Source organism: Hevea brasiliensis, chromosome 7, assembly GCF_030052815.1.
Source record: "Hevea brasiliensis isolate MT/VB/25A 57/8 chromosome 7, ASM3005281v1, whole genome shotgun sequence".
NCBI lineage: Eukaryota > Viridiplantae > Streptophyta > Magnoliopsida > Malpighiales > Euphorbiaceae > Hevea > Hevea brasiliensis.
Window position 1 is genome coordinate 15,747,478 of NC_079499.1, and position 25,618 is coordinate 15,773,095.

Below are 25,618 nucleotides of genomic sequence, written 5' to 3' on the forward strand. Positions count from 1 at the left end.
TTCATTCAGTTTTTGCTTTTGAAACTGGTTTTGGAACTCTTCCCTAAACAAATTAATCTAGTAACTTCAATTGCTCTCATAAAAAGGCTATGCATTTTGATCATAAAAGGCCAAATGGCCAAAAAATTCCAAACCTTTACCCACTTTTTCAATTTTAGCTATTCTTTTATTGTTATTATTATTATTATTATTATTATTATTATTATTTAGTGTTATCGAGGCGAAAGGCGACACTAAGGCGATAGAGTACTCTATAGCTTTAGGCGAGAGGCGAGGCAAGGGCCTTTTTGAAGCAAGGCACCATAACCTTTACTTGCTTAAATTATATATATATATATATTCATATTTTTAAATAATTAATAAGTAAAAAAGCATATTAAAAAGAAAAAAAAAACATCATTTACACTACGTCTATATCTAAAATAAGAGAAATTGAAACTAGTGCATACCTGTATTTCTAGTTTAAGTATAAGATACAAGTGAGAGTATGAGACTGTAAAATTAAAATATATAGCATAAGTAACAACACACATAATAATAAAAGATGTTAGAAAAAGAAATAGTTCATACCTGAATTTTCAGCTTATGTATATGATAAAAGTGATACTATAAAATTATACATAATAAATAAAAAATTAAATATAAGTCATAAGTCATATAATAGAAAATATAAATTATAGAAGTTTAGACTTTAATAAATAAAAATAAGTTGTAAGTCTTAATAAACAAAATGCAAGAAGTACATAAAAAACTTATAACTAAAACTACTCATCATCAAGATTTTTAAAATCATCTTCATTTTCAACAGTGGCCATCACAAACTCTTCCTCTTCTTCATCATCATCAACTTGCGAAGAGGATGCACCTCTCATTGCACGAGGCCTTAGAAATGATGGAGTTTCAACTGGTGTTGATCTTGCAGTCGATCTTGATTCATAACGAGATTCAGAAACTCTAGCTGCTCTACCAACATTACCCCAAGTCAATACGTCATCCATGAAAATAAGAGAATCATTATCATCATCATCATCCCCATCGCCTTTTTCTAATTTACCAAGCAACCATTTATTACTTTCGTCAATATTTGCCAAGTCAACAGGTGTTGTGATATCTCCAAAAGTGTGTCGGCATAGCAACGTTCTATTATACTTCACATATACTAAATTGTCCAAGCGTTCTTGAAATAGCCGATTTCTTTTCTTATTATGAAGCTGTCATTTATTTTACAGTAATAAATAAGTTAAACTTCAAACTTAAAAGGCTCAAGATAAAATAACAAATTAAGAATATATATATATATATATATATATATATATATATATATATATATATATATATATATATATATATATAAAGGGGGATGAGATAACAGGGAAGAAGCAACAATCTAGATCTTGAACAATATATAAATAACTAAAGAAATAAACAAAATGTACAAGAAAGGGAAATCTTCAGAAATGAAAATTAAATTTGTAAATTAAAGATTAAATATATATATTCTATAGGCGGCAGAGCCAGTCCGTTAAGAATATATATACTTAACAAAAACAAAAATTAAACTTGAAATTTAAATATGAATATACATGTATATATTCAATAGGCGGCAGAGTCAGTCCGTTATGAATATATATACGTATATTTATGCAGATTAGGCGGTTGAACCGACCATATGCATGTTAAAGAAATAAATTATAAATTTTGTAAAAGAAATTGAAGAAAACTTACTTCAAAATCTTATAAATTTTGTAAGATTTGTACAAAAGTTTTGGAGATGTAATTCCGGGTAGGACTTACAAAGGTTGCTCAACACATGAGCTTCCTAAGATCTACTACAAGGAAGTTACAGGGTTTGTAGGTGAGGTAGAGGTAGGGCAGGATGGGAAGTGAATCAACCTTCTTGCTCCTTCTTCACCTCGGGGTGAAACTCCTTCAGGATCTTCTTCGGATTCTCTCGGCTTCTGAAGCTTGAAGGGGAGAAGCTTGGGCTTAAGAGGCTTGAAGAATGGTTTGAAGTAGCTTCCCTTTGCCTTGGGTGAGTGCCTCCTTATATAGAAATGTCCAGGGGCAGTTTTGTAATTTTGTAGTGTCTGCCACTTGATGCCTTCACGTGTGAACAGTGCTTCTTGTCTCCTTCACATGCGAATAGTAGAAAGTGAACAGTACAAGATATGATAGGTGAACAGTATCCTGTCTGGTTTTGAAATAAAGGAAGAGAATATTACAAAAGTAAAAAATGATTACAAAGATTAAAATAAAGGAAAATGAAGAGAAAAAGGATAATTTTGCTGGTCTTAAATTTTTTTTTTTTTTTTTTTTTATTTTTTTATTTTTTATGGAGTGGAGCTGGGACCACTCTTTTATCCTTCCATCATGTTTTGTAAGTTGTGCCATGTCTCATCGTCGTCAGTTGTTTCGTCATCTGACGAGACAGAAGATAAGTCGTAGTGACTTTCATACTGAACCATATAATTTTCATACCATGTTTCAATATGAAAGGGTTTTGGACCTGGCAAATGTTCATAATGAACAAATATCCGAGAATATGTGCCCGTATGGATTAGTGCATATTCTGGATATTGGTGTTTTCGCCAATTTTCGACGACTGTCTTTGCTCGCCATTTGTTGAGTTGGACGAAATAGTCTTCATGATTGCATGGCCAATCCGGAAGATGATAGAGATGAGGAAGTTTTGTATCCAGGTAGAAGTAATGGATTGCTTGTTGTAGTTCTCCATTTGCTAATATTTCTGGAGGTGTTGAAATAATTTGTATGTTGACTAGTTTTTGGAAGAATAATAGTCTTCTTACTTCTTGAAGGACTCTATTTCCCAAAAACTTTGTCATTTCACAATTAGATCTTGTGACTCGAACTCCAGCTAACATACCCCATTTGAATAGTTATCTGGCGTCTAGATATCGAGTTCCAGACATCTGAGTGGTTTTGAAGCGGGGGATGCTGAAATCTAAGCTGTGTTCACAGTCTGGATAGCATAGAGGATATCGGTTAGGATGTTCCTGAGTGCAATGAAAACGGGATTTTGAATAGTACTTCCATTCCCACGACCATTCATTGTGACATTATTGATTGCTTTTTGTAAAATCGAGACATTTTTGAAGAAGATCCAGCTGTTCTTTGGTTCTGGACTGGATGATGTTTGCAGAATTTGCTCGCGGATCTCTTGAGGAAGACCGTTGAGAACTTGTTGCCTGAATTTCTTCGAAAGACAACGGGTTTGGAAAAGTTCTAAGGACCTATTGGCACCAAGTGAAGCAAAAAGGACTTCACTGTGGTGATAATTATCCACATTGACCAGTGGGGCCAATGGTAATTTTACACTAGAATCTAGTGGGGATCTTAGGCCTTCAGTCCTTCGCTTTTGTATTCTTACACTAGAATCCAGTGGGGATCCTAGGCCTTCAAATTCCTGTTTTTGTAATTTAAGGTGATGATTTTGGTTAGAAGTGGATGGATCTGATAGACTAATTCTGGATGTAATGGATTTGTATAAAATTTGTTTTTGTAAAAGCTCAATGAATGATTGAGCTACCATGATATGATCCTCATGATATTTAATTCTGTTAAGGAGGTCAGCCACATATTTATTAGCTTTCTCGAACTCAATACAAAGTGCATTGAGAGCTGTTACTCCTAACTTTTTGTTTTGTATTAAAGTCCAAAGATTGTCTAATAAACATTGGTGCCTTTCCGTGGGAACAAATGCAGTTTTGGCTACATTAATTCTGAATTTTTGAGCAGGAATTTTGGAGAGGACTATTGGTCCAAAGTGGACTAAATCACCATTGTTGGATGATTCTGTTATCTGCAAAAACTCACAAGGGTTAGTTTGTAATAAACAGTAATCAAAAAATTGATTTTTGAAAACAAGCTTGTTTAATGAAATTTTTTTTGTAAATGTTGTCTTGTTTCCTGTTCCAAAACATTTATTTGATTATAAAAAATGGAATAAGCCTTATGATGTTCAAATTCTTTGTTTTGGGTTTTTCAACAAAAGGAAAAACAAGATTTTGATTTTTTGTTTTAAAAGAAATACTATCATAGTTGACTTTGTAGGGAGTAATCAAATTGATGAAAGGCGTCCCTAAAATGACACTATGACTGATATCTTTTATTAAAACAAATGAAGTTTTTAGAATAAGATTTGAATTGGCTATTGAAGCCTCTGTTTTGTAATTAATTTTGATTTTGGAATTGTTTGCGGCTGAAAGGTTTTCAGTAGTTTTTTCTTGGAATTTCTTTGGAACAATGCCTTCTTTAATATAATTTAAATCTGCACCTGTATCAAACAAGGCAATTGTATCAATCTTAAAATCTTTTAAAAAAATTATAGAAATTCGAATCAAATATTTTCTGGATGAAATCTCATTAAGGATGAAGAGAAATTCTTTTGTAGGTTTTTCAAGATTTTGAATTTCTAAAGTATTTTCTTCATCTTCTTCTTCGACTTCTTCATTGATTTGTTTTGAAAGTAATTTTTGAAGTGTTTCTGAGTCCTGTGCCTGTTTTTCCTTAAGCTCGATCTTAACAGCTTTTATTTCTTCCTGGAGGCTTTGGACTGAAACAGTTTGGTTGTTTTGAAGTCTTCTTCCTATCCAACATGGCCGTAAGGTCATATGTGTTTTTTGCAATAGAGGGCAGAATAGAAGGTTTTTGCATTGGTTGTTCTTCAAAGGTTTTTAAAAGTTTTCCTAAAAATTCCTTTTGTAGTTGAGAATCTCCAACTTGTGTAAGGATTTCTAAGAATAACTTTTGGTCTTTTGAAAGAACATTGATTTTCAATTTTGGTTTTGTAAACAGTTCATTTTCTATTTCGGAATCAGAACTGGATGATGAACTTGTGATTAATTCATCAATTTGTAATCCTTCTTCATTTTCTGTGGGTTCAGAATTACTGGACTCACTTTCGGTTTCAATTAAAAGAGTAGTTATCTTATTAATAACTTTTTCTTGTAATTTTAACTCATGAAGTTTTTTGTTCAACTTGCAAAAAATTGCAGTGTGGCCTTTGTTACCACATTTGTAGCAAGTTAAATGTTTTATCTTTGATTTGGATTGAGGACTAGGTTTACTAGTCTTTTTTGAAGTTTTTTGTAGTATGAATCTTTTTCTGGTTTTGAAGAGTTTTTATATTTTTGGGATGATTTTTTGTAAGGTTTTCTGCTACAACTTCCTCTACAATCTGGAGTAGGGTTTTTGGTTCCTATTTCAAATTGTTTGCAGAAAGATCCTAACTCTTGGCGAGTTTTTCTCATTTCCCATTTGAGATGTTTTTGTAATTTCAAATCTTGACAGATCTTTATGAAGGAACGGAAGCGTGAAAAACACAAGATTATACCATTGAATTCAAAAATTTTCACCTAGGGTCACATGCACCATGCAAGATTTATTTTTATCTATTTGATTTCAATGATAAACAACATATTAAAACTCTTTTAATATGTTTTTGGATCTGTATTTGCCATTTAAGATTTTAAAATTAATCAGATTAATTTTAGAACCCTAGATTAAATCAAGAACGATTACACTAACCTCTTGATGTGCTGCAGCGTGTCTGCGCCTTTGAGATTCGTCTTCAGGACACCAGATGTTGTCCCTCTAGCTTGTCCACACCAAGAACACCTATGGCAGCCCTTGAACAGCTTCTAAAGCCTTTTCTATTAATTAGAAATTCAAGTTCTGCCTTTTAAGAGATTAGAGATGTAAACAGGACACTAGAAACAATTTCTAGTGTTCTTAATTCAAGAGATTGATGGCTAATCTCTTTGAATTGATGAGAGATGAAGAGAAATAGCTGGAGAGGCTCAAAGTGGCGTGACAATTGAGAGGAGAGGCTGCTGGTTATGTTTTCTTTTCATAACCACACTTAAATAGCTAGGTTAACACATTAAACCCTAGCCACATGTCACCTTTTGATTAGCTCTAGGTTTAAGTGACCCAATCACATTGTGCCAAGTGTCAAACCTATATTTAATCTTGATTTTAATCATCTTACATGATTAAAAATATTTGGCAAGCTTATGTGTCATGCCATGTGTCACCATCTCATGGTGCCACGTGTCACTGTAATGAAATGACCAAAATGCCCGTGTCTTAATTTTGAGTTCTTAACCCAAAATAATTATTTTCTTCTTCTAATTAATTTATATCAAATATAAATTAATTAATTAATCTCTATTAATTAATTTCTCATCAATTAAATTCATATTTAAACACTTTAAATATAAATTTAATTTATACTACACATTCAATAATCTAGATTTGGTTTCAAGTCATGCTAGGGACTTTGCAATTTAATTGCAAACCAAATCTATTTAATTAATCAATTAAACTCTTTAATTAATTAATTAAATCATATTTAAATAGGTGATAACTGGTGTATGTGTGTGACTTACGAGGCTCATCACGATTGGCAATGAGACATGATATCAACTCTTAATATCATCGAACTCTTTCTTACCATAAATGATTTCTCTAAATCATTTTATGAACCTCATAGACCATGGTTAACACCTAGCATAGCATGCCATGGCCACCCAATTAGTAATAAGGTTTACCTTAAATGAACCTATAATCATATGTTACCATGCACTAGAATCTCTCTATTACAAAATCCCAACTCAAGCTGGAGTCATGGTTTATGTCAAACTCCATTTGCTATGAATATTATGTTCACTTTTAATTTCGGTTCTTGATTAAAAAGATTTTTCTCATCAGAAACTCTTTTACGAATAAATCTATCTGTCTGGCAGAACTTGAAACATCAAGAACAATTAAATGAACATAGGATTTTATTTCTATTTACTTAGAGGAACAGATTCCATCTTGATCAACACCTACCTCCATATATAACTAGTAGGAGCCAACAGATGCCCATATACCCATACACAGTACAAGTATGAAAGCAGTATCAAACTCAAACTACCTATATACAAGATAACTGTGCTATCTCGGTCTAAAGATTATATGCATCGATATGATTTATGACAAAACATTGACAAGAGTAAACTCCATGTGTTTGTCATAAGTGTCACTGGTTAAACCTACTTATCATTTATAAGTGCCTATCATGTTTGTTATATGGCATGAGACTCACCATTCCATCTTATTTATATCTCATATAAATAACTTGGGAACAAACATGAATACAATCTTTCTGGATAAGTCATGTCCTTATTATGAAGTATCCTCGATTGTGAACCTATTTATGATACTTTGTGCTAGAAATATTGTCACTCATATTCTTAACAACTTAAGAATAATATTTCTAACAAAATATCAATGGACCTTTTCTATTACACATAAATATATTATGTAAACGGAAAAGTGGAAATGCCTTTTATTAATAAAATTATGTACAAGATACATACTAAATGATATGCTCTAGGGCATACTACTAACAATCTCCCACTAGCACTAGAGCCATTCATTACAATACCTTAGACCCATCTTCTCAAGATGCCGGTCTAACTGAACTTGTGACAAAAGCTTAGTGAATGGATCAGCTGGATTTTTCAGCTGATGTTATTTTTCTGCATGGCTATATCGCCTTGCCCAACTATATCTCTGATAATGTAGTAGTGCCTTTCTATGTGTTTGGATTTTGGTGAGACCTTAGTTCCTTAGCTCAGTATCTTGCTCCATTGTTGTCACAAGGTAATGGAACCTGGCGACTCAATGGAAGGAACTCTTGTAAGTTCTCATCACGAACTTCTTTATCCAACAGCTTCCTTTGCAAGATCGATGCAAAGAATATACTCAGCCTTTATAGTGGAATCTGCAGTCGTGCTCTGTTTGGAACTCTTCCAACTGACTGCACCTCCATTACAAATGAACACATATCCAGAGGTAGACTTTCTATCATCGATATCTGATTGGAAATCAGAATCAGTATAACCATCCAATTGCAAGCCTCCACCTCCATAAATCAAGAATAAATCCTTAGTTCTTCTCAAGTACTTAAGGATATTCTTGTGACTATCGATGTTCCAAACACTGGATTGGATTGATACCTGCTAGTCAAACTAACAGCATATGCGATATCCGGCCTAGTACACAACATTGCATACATTAAACTTCCAATAGCCGAAGCATATGGAATCCTGGCCATCTCATCTCTTTCTTCAGGTGTCTTTGGAGACATCTCTTTAGAAAGGTGGATACCATGTCTCACTGGTAACAATCCTCTCTTGGAATCAAGCATGTTAAACCTCTTTAACTCCTTTTCCAAGTATAGACTTTGGGATAAACCAATTATTCTTTTCGCTCTATCTCTATAGATGCGAATCCCAAGAATATAGGTTGCCTCCTTTAAGTCTTTCATGGAGAATGTATTTGACAACCATACCTTTATAGTCGTCAACATACCGTATCATTACCCATCAACGATGTCATCCACATATAAGACAAGGAAAGTGATAGCACTGTCACTAACCTTCTTATATACACATGGCTCATCCTCATTTTTGATAAAACCAAAAGATTTAATGGCTTCATCAAAACGGATGTTCCAACTCCTCGAAGCTTGTTTCAACCCATAAATGGATCGCTTTAGCTTGCATACCTTGGAACCATCTTGGGATTCAAATCCCTTAGGTTGTTCCATGAAAATGTTTTCTTCAATGTATCCATTGAGAAAAGCTGTTTTGACATCCATCTGCCAAATCTCATAATCATAGTACGCAGCTATTGCTAATAAAATCCTAATTGATTTAAGCATGGCAATAGGCGAGAAAGTCTCCTCATAGTCGATTCCTTGCCTTTGGCGAAACCCTTTCGCTACTAGCCTTGCCTTATAGGTCTCTACCTTTATATCAGAACCAATTTTCTTCTTGAAAACCCATTTGTTCCCTATAGGTACAATACCTTCAGGTGGGTCAACAAGATCCCAAACTTGATTCTTATACATGGAATCAATCTCGGATTTCATAGCATCAATCCATTTTGAAGAGTCTATATCTGATATAGCTTCTTCATAGGTAAGTGGATCATCTCCATGATCTACTTCTTCATGAGTAGACAACTCTTGTTCTTCTTCATGAAGAAAACCATATCTCACTGGTGGATGAGATACCCTGGTTGTTCTACGAGAAACAGCTGTAGATGTTTCATCAACGGGTATTGGTTGACTAGATGGATCTATATCCATCTGATTGTTGGTTGTTCAGAATTCTCCAATTCTAACTCTATTTGCCTTCCTTTGCCTCCTTCTTGAACAAACTGTTGTTCAAGAAATGTGGCATCTCTACTTATCACAACCTTTTGTGAAGTAGGCAAATAAAATAATATCCAAAACTATCTTTTGGATATCCAAAACTATCTTTTGGATATCCAACAAATCGACCACTTTCTGATCTGGTCTCCAATTTATCAGTGTTCAGCTTTTTGATATAAGCTGGACAACCCCAAATCTTAACATGCTTAAGACTTGGTTTTCTTCCATGCCATATCTCATAAGGTGTGGAAGAAACTGATTTTGATGGAATCCTATTCAGAATATATAAAGCTGATTCTAATGCAAATCCCCAAAAAGAGATTGGCATATCAGTATAGCTCATCATACTACGTACCATATCCAATAGGGTACGATTTCTCCTTTCAGATACACCATTTAGCTGTGGCGTTCCTGGAGGAGTCAGCTGAGAAACAATGCCATGCTCTCTCAAGTATTCATCAAATTCAGTACTCAAATATTCACCTCCACGATCTGATCGAAGAGCTTTAATATTCTTTCCTGTTTGATTTTCTACTTCAGATCTAAATTCTTTGAACTTTTCAAAAGATTCATGTTTGTATTTCATCAAATACAAATACCAAAACCTTGATTTATCATCAGTAAAGGTAATAAAATAATGAAAACCCCTTCTAGCCATTTCTTTAAACGGACCACATACATCACTATGTATTAGTTCCAAAATATTTTCAGCTCTTAGCCCTTGTCCAACAAAGGGTAATCTAGTCATTTTGCCTTGAAGGCAAGATTCACAAGTTGGAGTAGGCTCAGAGCCCAATGAGGATAAAATCCCCATTTTCTCCAATTTTGTAATCCTATCTTCTGCAACATGACATAACCTTAAGTGCCAAATATATTTTGAACTTGAGTTGGTTTTCACCATGGCATTGCATTAATTTAGATTGCTATACTCTGAGCAGTGGAAACACTTTTTTACTGGCAATGGAAACAATTTCCTGTTGGCAATGGAAACACTTTCCTGTTGGCAGTGGAAACACTTTCCTTTGCCTTTGTCAGCTTTGGTCTTCCTTTTCTGTTTAGCTATTTTCTTGGAAGGACCAGGAATCTGAGGTTTCTTTTTCTTATTGCCCTTCTTCTTGTTGGACTTTCCAGCAGAAGAAGATGCAACCAAAGCTACCTCTTTTCCTTTATTGCCTGGCATATTCTTTTGGGCAATAACCAGCATGTTGAGTAATTCAGCTAAGGTGCATTCCTGTTTAGTCATATGGAAATTTGTTACAAAATTCCCAAAAGACTCAGGAAGGGACTGAAGGATCAAATCCGTTTGTAGTTGGAAATCCATGTTGAAGTCAAGATGTTCCAACTGCTCAATCAGCCGAATCATCTTGTGGACATGATCCCCAACATTCTGTCCCTCAGACATCCTCATACGGAATAGCTGTCTAGATATCTCATACCTAGCATTCCTGCTGTGCTCACCATACAACTCTTGTAGGTGAAGGAGGATCTCACTCGCACTCTGCATGTTCTCATGTTGCTTCTGTAACTCATTACTCATGGAAGCAAGCATGTAACACTTAGCTCTCATATCATGCTCCTTCCACTTGTCCAAAGTTTCATGTTCCTCTTGTGTGGCCTCTGGAGGTAAGGGACCAGGAACATTTGAATCTAGAACATATCCTATATGTTCAAGGTTCAGGACAAGTTTCAAATTTCTTAGCCAATCAGACAGATTAGGTCCTGTCAACCTATTGTGATCAAGTATGCTTGCAAGGATATTGGATGGTGGTGGTTGTTTTGTGCTCATTTTTATCAGAAAATTAACTGCAGAAAATAACCAGATTAATTAGTAAATGTATCATGTAATTAACCAAAATGATTATGGTCTTTTAATCAAATTGGTCCTCCCACTAACTTAGCGAATCCTACACTTCCAAAGTAGAAAACGGAAATCCTAGTTGGATGGATTTCTAGTGGGTGATTGAATTCTTATAATTCTATTGATCATCCTCAGGTACATCCATTATTGGAATTACAATAAACTATAAGTGAGCAACTCCTTGCCCATCACATCTCATGTGAGGTTCAATCCTTTACCTAGCCCCTAATGCTCAAAATCTCATGTACATCCATTATTGACTTATCTTGCATTAGTTAAGTTGATCCCATTGAGCCAGTAATTATGCAAATAATTTTAATGTCCTCAGGTACATCCAATATTGGCCACGAAACCATTTACATATTTACAACATCTCATGCTTAACAATTATTCTTAAGAAAATCTCTTAAATTAATTGCATCTCATGCAACTATTTAAAATTTCTTAAAATAATTGCCCCAATGGAGGGCTTATGTTATAATTACTTTAATTATAGCATTTCCAACTTAATCATTTGTTTGGAAGATTTTATAGCCATCCTAATTACTATTAAGGTCTCACTTTGCACATTATCCATTTAGCATGCATATATCATATAATTGCATACATTCCCATACATCTAATGCATTCTTGGATAAGCATAAATATGGTATGATCATGGACTTTCTAAGGGATTCAATTCGAGCCACCAAGAATTGAATCGGGCATTCTAGGTGCATTTCATTCATTCATTTTACAAGAGTTGCTGAAGGAGTACATAATCAACACTTGATATTGAATTCCTCCCACTGGTCCCACCAATGCTCTTGACCTCCTTGAACTTCTTGCAATCCAATATTACATAGTAATCATTGGCATACCAATGCGAATTTAAAAGAAATTAAATAAATTAAATTACAACCCAAAAATATTACAAACTTAATAATACATGCCCAAAATAAATTAAAATAAATTAATTAATTTACAATCCCAAAGAAACATAAAAGAAATAAATCCAATCACATTGGTCTTTTATAGTCCATGATCATCCATCATGCATATCACTATTTAACAATTAAATAAAACATACATACTTAATTTAAATTGAATATCTCATATTCAACTTAAAAATCAGATTTGAATATGATTCAAATAAATTTAAAAATTCAGATTTGAATCTCATTCAAACAAATTTAAAAATTCAGATTTGAATCACATTCAAACAACTTCAAAAATTCAGATTTGAATCACATTCAAACATTTTTAAAAATCAGATTTGAATCACATTCAAATATTTCTTAAAAATCAGATCTGAATTTTATTGAATCAATTTTAAAAAATCAGATTTAAATATGATTCAAACAACTTTAAAAATTCAGATTTGAATCACATTCAAACAACTTTTAAAATTCAGATTTGAATCACATTCAAACAATTTTTAAAATTATGATTTGAATCATAATTTAATTGTGTGATTAAAACAACTAATTAAACACTTTAATTAGTCAAAGAATAGGCCTTAGATCATACAACAATTGCAGAATTAAAAGCCAAACCTTGAACCACCCAAGGAACCATTGTTGCGCTACCAATGGTGGCTTCACCATGTGTTAAGCCACATCTTATGATCCATCCAGGAATTAATCTCTTGATATCATGATAAAACACACAATTAAATTATATAATCAATAATCTAATTGGCAAATATAGTGGCTCTCGATACCAATTGAAGGCAGGCGTGAAAAACACAAGATTATACCATTGAATTCAAAAATTTTCACCTAGGGTCACATGCACCATGCAAGATTTATTTTTATCTATTTGATTTCAATGATAAACAACATATTAAAACTCTTTTAATATGTTTTTGGATCTGTATTTGCCATTTAAGATTTTAAAATTAATCAGATTAATTTTAGAACCCTAGATTAAATCAAGAACGATTACACTAACCTCTTGATGTGCTGCAGCGTGTCTGCGCCTTTGAGATTCGTCTTCAGGACACCAGATGTTGTCCCTCTAGCTTGTCCACACCAAGAACACCTATGGCAGCCCTTGAACAGCTTCTAAAGCCTTTTCTATTAATTAGAAATTCAAGTTCTGCCTTTTAAGAGATTAGAGATGTAACAGGACACTAGAAACAATTTCTAGTGTTCTTAATTCAAGAGATTGATGGCTAATCTCTTTGAATTGATGAGAGATGAAGAGAAATAGCTGGAGAGGCTCAAAGTGGCGTGACAATTGAGAGGAGAGGCTGCTGGTTATGTTTTCTTTTCATAACCACACTTAAATAGCTAGGTTAACACATTAAACCCTAGCCACATGTCACCTTTTGATTAGCTCTAGGTTTAAGTGACCCAATCACATTGTGCCAAGTGTCAAACCTATATTTAATCTTGATTTTAATCATCTTACATGATTAAAAATATTTGGCAAGCTTATGTGTCATGCCATGTGTCACCATCTCATGGTGCCACGTGTCACAATGAAATGACCAAAATGCCCGTGTCTTAATTTTGAGTTCTCAACCCAAAATAATTATTTTTCTTCTAATTAATTTATATCAAATATAAATTAATTAATTAATCTCTATTAATTAATTTCTCATCAATTAAATTCATATTTAAACACTTTAAATATAAATTTAATTTATACTACACATCCAATAATCTAGATTTGGTTTCAAGTCATGCTAGGGACTTTGCAATTTAATTGCAAACCAAATCTATTTAATTAATCAATTAAACTCTTTAATTAATTAATTAAATCATATTTAAATAGGTGATAACTTGTGTATGTGTGTGACTTACTAGGCTCATCACGATTGGCAATGAGACATGATATCAACTCTTAATATCATCGAACTCTTTATTACCATAAATGATTTCTCTAAATCATTTTATGAACCTCATAGACCATGGTTAACACCTAGCATAGCATGCCATGGCCACCCAATTAGTAATAAGGTTTACCTTAAATGAACCTATAATCATATGTTACCATGCACTAGAATCTCTCTGTTACAAAATCCCAACTCAAGTGAGTCATGGTTTATGTCAAACTCCATTTGCTATGAATATTATGTTCTCTTTTAATTCCAGTTCTTGATTAAAAGATTTTCTCATCGAAACTCTTTTACGAATAAATCTATCTGTCTGGCAGAACTTGAAACATCAAGAACAATTAAATGAACATAGGATTTTATTTCTATTTACTTAGAGGAACATATTCCATCTTGATCAACACCTACCTCCATATATAACTAGTAGGAGCCAACAGATGCCCATATACCCATACACAGTACAAGTATGAAAGCAGTATCAAACTCAAACTACCTATATACAAGATAACTGTGCTATCTCAGGTCTAAAGATTATATGCACTGATATGATTTATGACAAAACATTGACAAGAGTAAACTCCATGTGTTTGTCATAAGTGTCACTGGTTCGGCCTACTTATCATTTATAAGTGCCTATCATGTTTGTTATATGGCATGAGACTCACCATTCCATCTTATTTATATCTCATATAAATAACTTGGGAACAAACATGAATACAATCTTTCTGGATAAGTCATGTCCTTATTATGAAGTATCCTCGATTGTGAACCTATTTATGATACTTTGTGCTAGAAATATTGTCACTCATATTCTTAACAACTTAAGAATAATATTTCTAACAAAATATCAATGGACCTTTTCTATTACACATAAATATATTATGTAAACGGAAAAGTGGAAATGCCTTTTATTAATAAAATTATGTACAAGATACATACTAAATGATATGCTCTAGGGCATACTACTAACAATCTCCCACTAGCACTAGAGCCATTCATTACAATACCTTAGACCCATCTTCTCAAGATGCCGGTCTAACTGAACTTGTGACAAAAGCTTAGTGAATGGATCAGCTGGATTTTTCAGCTGATGTTATTTTTCTGCATGGCTATATCGCCTTGCCCAACTATATCTCTGATAATGTAGTAGTGCCTTTCTATGTGTTTGGATTTTTGTGAGACCTTAGTTCCTTAGCTTGTAATACTGCTCCATTGTTGTCACAGTGTAATGGAACTGCTGACTCAATGGAAGGAACTACTGTAAGTTCTGTCACGAACTTCTTTATCCAAACAGCTTCCTTTGCAGCATCTGATGCAGCAATATACTCAGCCTCTATAGTGGAATCTGCAGTCGTGCTCTGTTTGGAACTCTTCCAACTGACTGCACCTCCATTACAAATGAACACATATCCAGAGGTAGACTTTCTATCATCGATATCTGATTGGAAATCGTAATCGATAACCATCCAATTGCAAGCCTCCACCTCCATAAATCAAGAATAAATCCTTAGTTCTTCTCAAGTACTTAAGGATATTCTTGGACTATCGATGTTCCAAACCTGGATTGGATTGATATCTGCTAGTCAAACTAACAGCATATGCGATATCCGGCCTAGTACACAACATTGCATACATTAAACTTCCAATAGCCGAAGCATATGGAATCCTGGCCATCTCATCTCTTTCTTCAGGTGTCTTTGGAGACATCTCTTTAGAAAGGTGGATACCATGTCTCACTGGTAACAATCCTCTCTTGGAATCAAGCATGTTAAACCTCTTTAACACCTTTTCCAAGTATAGACTTTGGGATAAACCAATTATTCTTTTCGCTCTATCTCTATAGATGCGAATCCCAAGAATATAGGTTGCCTCCCCTAAGTCTTTCATGGAGAATGTATTTGACAACCATACCTTTATAGTCGTCAACATACCTGTATCATTACCCATCAACAGTATGTCATCCACATATAAGACAAGGAAAGTGATAGCACTGTCACTAACCTTCTTATATACACATGGCTCATCCTCATTTTTGATAAAACCAAAAGATTTAATGGCTTCATCAAAACGGATGTTCCAACTCCTCGAAGCTTGTTTCAACCCATAAATGGATCGCTTTAGCTTGCATACCTTGGAACCATCTTGGGATTCAAATCCCTTAGGTTGTTCCATGAAAATGTTTTCTTCAATGTATCCATTGAGAAAAGCTGTTTTGACATCCATCTGCCAAATCTCATAATCATAGTACGCAGCTATTGCTAATAAAATCCTAATTGATTTAAGCATGGCAATAGGCGAGAAAGTCTCCTCATAGTCGATTCCTTACCTTTGGCGAAACCCTTTCGCTACTAGCCTTGCCTTATAGGTCTCTACCTTTCTATCAGAACCAATTTTCTTCTTGAAAACCCATTTGTTCCCTATAGGTACAATACCTTCAGGTGGGTCAACAAGATCCCAAACTTGATTCTTATACATGGAATCAATCTCGGATTTCATAGCATCAATCCATTTTGAAGAGTATATCTGATATAGCTTCTTCATAGGTAAGTGGATCATCTCCATGATCTACTTCTTCATCAGTAGACAACTCTTGTGTCTTCTTCATGAAGAAAACTATATCTCACTGGTGGATGAGATACCCTGGTTGTTCTACGAGGAACAGCTGTAGATGTTTCATCAACGGGTATTGGTTGACTAGATGGATCTATATCCATCCGATGCATTGGTTGTTCGAATTCTCCAATTCTAACTCTATTTGCCTTCCTTTGCCTCCTTCTTGAACAAAGCGTTGTTCAAGAAATGTGGCATCTCTACTTATCACAACCTTTTGTGAAGTTGGCAAATAAAATAATATCCAAAACTATCTTTTGGATATCCAACAAATCGACCACTTTCTGATCTGGTCTCCAATTTATCAGTGTTCACTTTTGATATAAGCTAGACAACCCCAAATCTTAACATGCTTAAGACTTGGTTTTCTTCCATGCCATATCTCATAAGGTGTGGAAGAAAGCGATTTTGATGGAATCCTATTCGAATATATAAAGTGATTCTAAGGCAAATCCCCAAAAAGAGATTGGCATATCAGTATAGCTCATCATACTACGTACCATATCCAATAGAGTACGTTTTCTCCTGTCAGATACACCATTTAGCTGTGGCGTTCCTGGAGGAGTCAGCTGAGAAACGATGCCATGCTCTCTCAAGTATTCATCAAATTCGATACTCAAATATTCACCTCCACGATCGATCGAAGAGCTTTAATATTCTTTCCTGTTTGATTTTCTACTTCAGATCTAAATTCTTTGAACTTTTCAAAAGATTCATGTTTGTATTTCATCAAATACAAATACCAAAACCTTGATTTATCATCAGTAAAGGTAATAAAATAATGAAAACCCCTTCTAGCCATTTCTTTAAACGGACCACATACATCACTATGTATTAGTTCCAAAATATTTTCAGCTCTTAGCCCTTGTCCAACAAAGGGTAATCTAGTCATTTTGCCTTGAAGGCAAGATTCACAAGTTGGAGTAGGCTCAGAGCCCAATGAGGATAAAATCCCCATTTTCTCCAATTTTGTAATCCTATCTTCTGCAACATGACATAACCTTAAGTGCCAAATATATTTTGAACTTGAGTTGGTTTTCACCATGGCATTGCATTAATTTAGATTGCTATACTCTGAGCAGTGGAAACACTTTTTTACTGGCAATGGAAACAATTTCCTGTTGGCAATGGAAACACTTTCCTGTTGGCATTGGAAACACTTTCCTTTGCCTTTGTCAGCTTTGGTCTTCCTTTTCTGTTTAGCTATTTTCTTGGAAGGACCAGGAATCTGAGGTTTCTTTTTCTTATTGCCCTTCTTCTTGTTGGACTTTCCAGTGAGAAGAAGATGCAACAAAGCTACCTCTTTTCCTTTATTGCACGGCATATTCTTTTGGGCAATAACCAGCATGTTGAGTAATTCAGCTAAGGTGCATTCCTGTTTAGTCATATGGAAATTTGTTACAAAATTCCCAAAAGACTCAGGAAGGGACTGAAGGATCAAATCCGTTTGTAGTTGGAAATCCATGTTGAAGTCAAGATGTTCCAAGCTGCTCAATCACCGAATCATCTTGTGGACATGATCCCCAACATTACATCCCTCGGACATCCTCATACGGAATAGTGTCTAGATATCTCATACCTAGCATTCCTGCTGTGCTCACCATACAACTCTTGTAGGTGAAGGAGGATCTCACTCGCACTCTGCATGTTCTCATGTTGCTTCTGTAACTCATTACTCATGGAAGCAAGCATGTAACACTTAGCTCTCATATCATGCTCCTTCCACTTGTCCAAAGTTTCATGTTCCTCTTGTGTGGCCTCTGGAGGTAAGGGACCAGGAACATTTGAATCTAGAACATATCCTATATGTTCAAGGTTCAGGACAAGTTTCAAATTTCTTAGCCAATCAGACAGATTAGGTCCTGTCAACCTATTGTGATCAAGTATGCTTGCAAGGATATTGGATGGTGGTGGTTGTTTTGTGCTCATTTTTATCAAAAAATTAACTGCAGAAAATAACCAGATTAATCAATAAATGTATCATGTAATTAACCAAAATGATTATGGTCTTTTAATCAAATTGGTCCTCCAAGTAACTTAGCGAATCCTACACTTCCAAAGTAGAAAACGAAAATCATAGTTGGATTGATTTATAGTGGGTGATTGAATTCTTATAATTCTATTGATCATCCTCAGGTACATCCATTATTGGAATTACAATAAACTATAAGTGAGCAACTCCTTGCCCATCACATCTCATGTGAGGTTCAATCCTTTACCTAGCCCCTAATGCTCAAAATCTCAGTACATCCATTATTGACTTATCTTGCATTAGTTAAGTTGATCCCATTGAGCGATAATTATGCAAATAATTTTAATGTCCTCAGTACATCCAATATTGGCCACGAAACCATTTACATATTTACAACATCTCATGCTTAACAATTATTCATAAGAAAATCTCTTAAATTAATTGCATCTCATGCAACTATTTAAAATTTCTTAAACTAATTGCCCCAATGGAGGGCTTATGTTATAATTACTTTAATTATAAAATATCAAACTTAATCATTTGTTTGGAAGAATTTATAGCCATCCTAATTACTATTAAGGTCTCAATTTGCACATTATCCATTTAGCATGCATATATCAAATAATTTCATACATACACATACATCTCATGCAATCATGGATACGCCGTAAATATGGTATCATCATGGACTTTCTAAGGGATTCAATCTGAGCCACCAAGAATTGAATCGGGGCATTTCATTCATTCATTTTACAAGAGATTCTGAAGGAGTACATAATCAAAAATTGATATTGAATTCCTCCCACTCGTCCCACCAATGATCTTGACATCCATCAACTTCTTGCAATCAAAAATTACATAGTAATCATTTGCAAACCAAGCGAATTTACAAGAAGTTAAATAAATGAAATTACAACCCAAAAAATATTACAAACTTAATAATACATGCCCAAAATAAATTAAAATAAATTAATTAATTTACAATCCCAAAGAAACATAAAAGAAATAAATCCAATCACATTGGTCTTTTATAGTCCATGATCATCCATCATGCATATCACTATTTAACAATTAAATAAAACATACATACTTAAATTAAATTGAATATCTCATATTCAACTTAAAAATCCAGATTTGAATATGATTCAAATAAATTTAAAAATTCAGATTTGAATCTCATTCAAACAAATTTAAAAATTCAGATTTGAATCACATTCAAACAACTTCAAAAATTCAGATTTGAATCACATTCAAACATTTTTTAAAAAATCAGATTTGAATCACATTCAAATATTTCTTAAAAAATCAGATCTGAATTTTATTGAATCAATTTTAAAAATTCAGATTTGAATCACATTCAAACAACTTTTAAAATTCAGATTTGAATCACATTCAAACAATTTTTAAAATTATGATTTGAATCATAATTTAATTGTGTGATTAAAACAACTAATTAAACACTTTAATTAGTCAAAGAATAGGCCTTAGATCATACAACAATTACAGAATTAAAAGCCAAACCTTGAACCACCCAAGGAACCATTGTTGCCGCTACCAATGGTGGCTTCACCATGTGTGACGCCACATCTCATGATCCAACCAGCAATGAATCTCTTGATCTCATGATCAAACACACAATTAAATTATATAATCAACAATCTAAATGGCAAATATAGTGGCTCTGATACCAATTGAAGGAACGGAAGCGTGAAAAACACAAGATTATACCATTGAATTCAAAAATTTTCACCTAGGGTCACATGCACCATGCAAGATTTATTTTTATCTATTTGATTTCAATGATAAACAACATATTAAAACACTTTTAATATGTTTTTGGATCTGTATTTGCCATTTAAGATTTTAAAATTAATCAGATTAATTTTAGAACCCTAGATTAAATCAAGAACGATTACACTAACCTCTTGATGTGCTGCAGCGTGTCTGCGCCTTTGAGATTCGTCTTCAGGACACCAGATGTTGTCCCTCTAGCTTGTCCACACCAAGAACACCTATGGCAGCCCTTGAACAGCTTCTAAAGCCTTTTCTATTAATTAGAAATTCAAGTTCTGCCTTTTAAGAGATTAGAGATGTAAACAGGACACTAGAAACAATTTCTAGTGTTCTTAATTCAAGAGATTGATGGCTAATCTCTTTGAATTGATGAGAGATGAAGAGAAATAGCTGGAGAGGCTCAAAGTGGCGTGACAATTGAGAGGAGAGGCTGCTGGTTATGTTTTCTTTTCATAACCACACTTAAATAGCTAGGTTAACACATTAAACCCTAGCCACATGTCACCTTTTGATTAGCTCTAGGTTTAAGTGACCCAATCACATTGTGCCAAGTGTCAAACCTATATTTAATCTTGATTTTAATCATCTTACATGATTAAAAATATTTGGCAAGCTTATGTGTCATGCCATGTGTCACCATCTCATGGTGCCACGTGTCTGTAATCGTGAAATGACCAAAATGCCGTGTCTTAATTTTGAGTTCTTAACCCAAAATAATTATTTTCTTCTTCTAATTAATTTATATCAAATATAAATTAATTAATTAATCTCTATTAATTAATTTCTCATCAATTAAATTCATATTTAAACACTTTAAATATAAATTTAATTTATACTACACATCCAATAATCTAGATTTGGTTTCAAGTCATGCTAGGGACTTTGCAATTTAATTGCAAACCAAATCTATTTAATTAATCAATTAAACTCTTTAATTAATTAATTAAATCATATTTAAATAGGTGATAACTTGTGTATGTGTGTGACTTACTAGGCTCATCACGATTGGCAATGAGACATGATATCAACTCTTAATATCATCGAACTCTTTCTTACCATAAATGATTTCTCTAAATCATTTTATGAACCTCATAGACCATGGTTAACACCTAGCATAGCATGCCATGGCCACCCAATTAGTAATAAGGTTTACCTTAAATGAACCTATAATCATATGTTACCATGCACTAGAATCTCTCTGTTACAAAATCCCAACTCAAGTGAGTCATGGTTTATGTCAAACTCCATTTGCTATGAATATTATGTTCTCTTTTAATTCCAGTTCTTGATTAAAAGATTTTCTCATCGAAACTCTTTTACGAATAAATCTATCTGTCTGCCAGAACTTGAAACATCAAGAACAATTAAATGAACATAGGATTTTATTTCTATTTACTTAGAGGAACATATTCCATCTTGATCAACACCTACCTCCATATATAACTAGTAGGAGCCAACAGATGCCCATATACCCATACACGGTACAAGTATGAAAGCGAGATCAAACTCAAACTACCTATATACAAGATAAGCTGTGCTATCTCGTGTCTAAAGATTATATGCATCGATATGATTTATGACAAAACATTGACAAGAGTAAACTCCATGTGTTTGTCATAAGTGTCACCAGTTCGGCCTACTTATCATTTATAAGTGCCTATCATGTTTGTTATATGGCATGAGACTCACCATTCCATCTTATTTATATCTCATATAAATAACTTGGGAACAAACATGAATACAATCTTTCTGGATAAGTCATGTCCTTATTATGAAGTATCCTCGATTGTGAACCTATTTATGATACTTTGTGCTAGAAATATTGTCACTCATATTCTTAACAACTTAAGAATAATATTTCTAACAAAATATCAATGGACCTTTTCTATTACACATAAATATATTATGTAAACGGAAAAGTGGAAATGCCTTTTATTAATAAAATTATGTACAAGATACATACTAAATGATATGCTCTAGGGCATACTACTAACAATCTCCCACTAGCACTAGAGCCATTCATTACAATACCTTAGACCCATCTTCTCAAGATGCGGTCTAAGCGAACTTGTGACAAAAGCTTAGTGAATGGATCAGCTGGATTTTTCAGCTGATGTTATTTTTCTGCATGGCTATATCGCCTTGCCCAACTATATCTCTGATAATGTAGTAGTGCCTTTCTATGTGTTTGGATTTTTGTGAGACCTTAGTTCCTTAGCTTGTAATACTGCTCCATTGTTGTCACAGTGTAATGGAACTGCTGACTCAATGGAAGGAACTACTGTAAGTTCTGTCACGAACTTCTTTATCCAAACAGCTTCCTTTGCAGCATCGATGCGAGAATATACTCGACCTCTATAGTGGAATCTGCAATCGTGCTCTGTTTGGAACTCTTCCAAGCGCACCTCCATTACAAATGAACACATATCCAGAGGTAGACTTTCTATCATCGATATCTGATTGGAAATCAGAATCAGTATAACCATCCAATTGCAAGCCTCCACCTCCATAAATCAAGAATAAATCCTTAGTTCTTCTCAAGTACTTAAGGATATTCTTGACAGCTATCCAGTGTTCCAAACCTGGATTGGATTGATATCTGCTAGTCAAACTAACAGCATATGCGATATCCGGCCTAGTACACAACATTGCATACATTAAACTTCCAATAGCCGAAGCATATGGAATCCTGGCCATCTCATCTCTTTCTTCAGGTGTCTTTGGAGACATCTCTTTAGAAAGGTGGATACCATGTCTCACTGGTAACAATCCTCTCTTGGAATCAAGCATGTTAAACCTCTTTAACACCTTTTCCAAGTATAGACTTTGGGATAAACCAATTATTCTTTTCGCTCTATCTCTATAGATGCGAATCCCAAGAATATAGGTTGCCTCCCCTAAGTCTTTCATGGAGAATGTATTTGACAACCATACCTTTATAGTCGTCAACATACCTGTATCATTACCCATCAACAAGATGTCATCCACATATAAGACAAGGAAAGTGATAGCACTGTCACTAACCTTCTTATATACACATGGCTCATCCTCATTTTTGATAAAACCAAAAGATTTAATGGCTTCATCAAAACGGATGTTCCAACTCCTCGAAGCTTGTTTCAACCCATAAATGGATCGCTTTAGCTTGCATACCTTGGAACCATCTTGGGATTCAAATCCCTTAGGTTGTTCCATGAAAATGTTTTCTTCAATGTATCCAGTGAGAAAGGCTTTGACATCCATCTGCCAAATCTCATAATCATAGTACGCGACTATTGCTAATAAAATCCTAATTGATTTAAGCATGGCAATAGGCGAGAAAGTCTCCTCATAGTCGATTCCTTACCTTTGGCGAAACCCTTTTACTAGCCTTGCCTTATAGGTCTCTACCTTTCTATCGTAACCAATTTTCTTCTTGAAAACCCATTTGTTCCCTATAGGTACAATACCTTCAGGTGGGTCAACAAGATCCCAAACTTGATTCATATACATGTAATCAATCTCTGATTTAATAGCATCAATCAATTTTGAATAGTATATCTGATATAGCTTCTTCATAGGTAAGTGGATCATCTCCATGATCTACTTCTTCATCGATGAACAACTCTTGTCTTCTTCATGAAGAAAACTATATCTCATCGTGGATGAGATACCACGGTTGTTCTACGAGCAAATTGTAGATGTTTCATCAACGGGTATTGGTTGACTAGATGGATCTATATCCATCTGATCATTGGTTGTTGAATTCTCCAATTCTAACTCTATTTGCCTTCCTTTGCCTCCTTCTTGAACAAACTGTTGTTCAAGAAATGTGGCATATCTACTTATCACAACCTTTTGTGAAGTAGGCAAATAAAATAATATCCAAAACTATCTTTTGGATATCCAACAAATCGACCACTTTCTGATCTGGTCTCCAATTTATCGGTGTTGACTTTTGATATAAGCTAGACAACCCCAAATCTTAACATGCTTAAGACTTGGTTTTCTTCCATGCCATATCTCATAAGGTGTGGAAGAAAGCGATTTTGATGGAATCCTATTCGAATATATAAAGTGATTCTAATGCAAATCCCCAAAAGAGATTGGCATATCGGTATAGCTCATCATACTACGTACCATATCCAATAGGTACGATTTCTCCTTCAGATACACCATTTAGCCGTGGCGTTCTCGAGGAGTCGGTGAGAAACAATGCCATGCTCTCTCAAGTATTCATCAAATTCAGTACTCAAATATTCACCTCCACGATCTGATCGAAGAGCTTTAATATTCTTTCCTGTTTGATTTTCTACTTCAGATCTAAATTCTTTGAACTTTTCAAAAGATTCATGTTTGTATTTCATCAAATACAAATACCAAAACCTTGATTTATCATCAGTAAAGGTAATAAAATAATGAAAACCCCTTCTAGCCATTTCTTTAAACGGACCACATACATCACTATGTATTAGTTCCAAAATATTTTCAGCTCTTAGCCCTTGTCCAACAAAGGGTAATCTAGTCATTTTGCCTTGAAGGCAAGATTCACAAGTTGGAGTAGGCTCAGAGCCCAATGAGGATAAATCCCCATTTTCTCCAATTTTGTAATCCTATCTTCGCAACATGACATAACCTTAAGTGCCAAATATATTTTGAACTTGAGTTGGTTTTCACCATGGCATTGCATTAATTTAGATTGCTATACTCGGCGGTGGAAACACTTTTTCCGCAATGGAAACAATTTCCTGTTGGCAATGGAAACACTTTCCTGTTGGCATTGGAAACACTTTCCTTTGCCTTTGTCAGCTTTGGTCTTCCTTTTCTGTTTAGCTATTTTCTTGGAAGGACCAGGAATCTGAGGTTTCTTTTTCTTATTGCCCTTCTTCTTGTTGGACTTTCCAGAAGAAGATGCAACAAAGCTACCTCTTTTCCTTTATTGCACAGCATATTCTTTTGGGCAATAACCGGCATGTTGAGTAATTCAGCTAAGGTGCATTCTGTTTAGTCATATGGAAATTTGTTACAAAATTCCCAAAAGACTCGAGGAAGGGACTGAAGGATCAAATCCGTTAGTAGTTGGAAATCCATGTTGAAGTCAAGATGATCCAACTGCTCAATCAGCAGAATCATCTTGAGGACATGATCCCCAACATACTCTCCCTCAGACATCCTCATACGGAATAGATGTCTAGATATCTCATACCTAGCATTCTCTGTGCTCACCATACAACTCTTGTAGGTGAAGGAGGATCTCACTCACTCTGCATGTTCTCATGTTGCTTCGTAACTCATTACTCATGGAAGCAAGCATGTAACACTTAGCTCTCATATCATGCTCCTTCCACTTGTCCA

The 25,618-nt window shown here is 34.3% G+C and overlaps 1 pseudogene; it reads left to right on the top strand.

Annotated features, from left to right (window-relative positions):
* The window catches only part of LOC110663177 (aconitate hydratase, cytoplasmic-like), a 73,850-nt pseudogene that overhangs the window by 2,650 nt on the left and 45,582 nt on the right, over positions 1–25,618 (top strand).